A 2,768-nucleotide genomic window follows, 5' to 3' on the forward strand; every position below is an offset into this window, starting at 1 on the left:
GAAGGACTTCTTCAAGGAGAGGAGAGGAAGCACGAGAGGTCGGAGTCTTTAAGTTTGCTGTAAGATAGAGGACTCGCATCAGGGTTCTTGGGAGTTTGCTCGCCGGAATCGGCAGACTTGCGCCCTCCTACAGGTAAGTTGAATCCCACCGGGTTCTTGATGATGTCGGTTTTGCTTTAAACCAAGAAAAATAGTTGGGTTCTTGGAAAATTTGGTCTCCGAGCCCTTTTGTTTTTTATGATTTGTTCCTTTTTGGTTTTTAATTTTGAATTTATTCTCTCCACGAAAGAAGCACGAGAGGTTGGAGTCTTTAGGTTTGCTGCAAGATAAAGAAACTCGCATCAGGTTCTTGGGAGTTTGCTCGTCGGGATCGGTAGACTTTCGCCCCCCTATAGGTGAGTTATGAATCCGGGTTCTTGATGATTGTGATGAAATTCGTTGGCTTTGGTTTAAACCAAGAATAATAATAGGGTTCTTAGAAAATTTAGTCCGAGTCCTTTTGTTTTATTTTTTTTATTTTTATGATTTGTTCTTTTTTGGTTTTTAATTTTTAATTTATTCTCTCCACGGGTCTAATTTTTTGTTTTGGGGAATTAGTTTTTGATGATGATTCTTTCATGGTTATTGTAGATCTGTGTTTTTTAGTCCATTCGTTTGTTAATGTGCTGTTTAGTTGTGCAGAAATTGTAATTAAAAAAAACAGATTGTTTTTTATCTTTTAAAGTCAAATAAAACTACCTGTAAGAAAGTTCTAGGTTTTGAATTTTTGAAGTTTCATTGTGTTCTTTGGTATTTTGATTTACCATGAACTTTTCTTACCTATCAAAAAAAAAAAAAAAAAAAAGGCTGGGCTAGAAATTCATAGACATCAACTTGCTTGAATCCATGATAGAAAACCCTATCAAAGCTAAAGGTAAAAATCCTCTCCCTTCTCATCCTACCATTCATCAATTCAATTATTATAATGATTTTTTTCATGAATAAATGAACAGAAACAGATAAGTAGCAATTTTTAGTGAAAGATAACCTTGAAAATGGAAGTTTCTGTATCTAGGCTTTGGACAAAAACAGTATCACCATGATCTCTTCTCTCTTTTGAACTTAAAGGTCTAAATCATGCATAGACTGTTATGTGCGACATATTTTTATGGTGCCAAAAACCTTTATCTTCCAAGAATTAGTGCATAACTATCATGAAATTCAGCAAAATAGAGTATGACTTAATCCACCTGAAAATTCTAGAACTAGAGCTTTGTTTTGTCATTGAGGCATTTTCTAATTCATTACTGAAAATTTTACATTATTATTTATTAGTACAGTATCAACTATCACACAAACTTGTGTTTGTCACTTAGAAGGTTTGAAACCTCTAATTGGTGATACACTCCTTGTTGCAGGGACACTTTTCTTTGCCATGAGCAATGTTGGTGAGGTGGGTAAATATCAATACACTTGAATATGATTGTCACATCATTTGGGGGCTTTTGACTCTGGAAGATTTCTGATTAATGTCATTAAATTTTTTCTTTTTCTTTTGAAACAATATGCCCCTTGAAGACTTGCTTTGAATAAATAAGATTTTTACTTGTTTAGCATTGTCTATTGTTGTCTTATTATATTAGGGAGAAGAAAAAATTACACCTTGATTCCCTTATTCTCCTTTTCAATTCTATCCAGTCAACAACCTAAACAATTTATCATCTTTGAAAACTTGAAGACTTTCTACTTCTAGCTTTATCTTGCAGAAGGACAATGATTCCTGATCTATCTGAATGAGGTTTAACACCAAAACCAGATTAGGCCTTGGACAACTCAGATGGAAATTAAATCTTGTCTGCATCACTGCTCCATCTCCAAATTGACTTGAGCTTTTCTTATTTACTGACATTCTATTTTTGTACAGATTTATATACACTGGATCTGTAGAAATTATATTGGATATTGCACAAGATCTCCTCATAGCTACTGATCAGTATCTCTTGCAGGGATAAAGCGTCCCTGTGAGTGTACCATTGCCCATGTGAGTTAAGGAGCTCGATTTTTTGGATATGAATTCCTTTACTGGTTTGAATCAGATTGTGGACACCTGGTGACTCTTTTATTTTTATTTTCAAGGATATATCACTGGAAAATGTTTCAAGAATGCATGAGCTTTCAGAAGCCTTCCATGCTATTTCCTTAAGACACACATGCCTCATGTCTATCTTGGAGTAGTTTAGTAAACTGAGTTCTAGGGCCGGGTATGTGATGCTCTCTCTCTCTCTCTCTCTCTCTCTCTCTCAATCTATTTATATCTGCCATTTCTACTAATAGCTTACTAAGGAAGAAGTTGGAAATACTTTTGGAGTTGTAGGAAGTCTCAATGGAGGCAACTGCCTGGTTGTCCACTCTAAATGAATACCCAACTAACCGAAGCAAAAGGAGAATAGCGCAATGCAAGAAAAAAAAAACTATTTTTAAGTTCAGTGGTCATTTTAGCTCAACATTGGTCTATCACTGGTAGAAACATGCCTCCGAAAATCATGATTTTCCATTGTTAAAAAAAGCCTAACCCACATAATTCGAGGCTATAATACAATTGACATTTGATTCTTGATCTCTAGCTAAATATATTGTACAGAAAGTGGTAGAAAATAAGGCTGCAGGTTGCTTTCAGAAAATTGGCTGCAGGTTATACATGCTTCATCATGTACTAGAAAAATAAGGCACTAGTAACATATTGATACACTCTGCTCAATTTCTTTTTGTTTTTTTAAAATAGATACTTC

Source organism: Vitis riparia, chromosome 19 (assembly GCF_004353265.1).
Source record: "Vitis riparia cultivar Riparia Gloire de Montpellier isolate 1030 chromosome 19, EGFV_Vit.rip_1.0, whole genome shotgun sequence".
In the NCBI taxonomy this organism is placed as follows: Eukaryota; Viridiplantae; Streptophyta; class Magnoliopsida; order Vitales; family Vitaceae; genus Vitis; species Vitis riparia.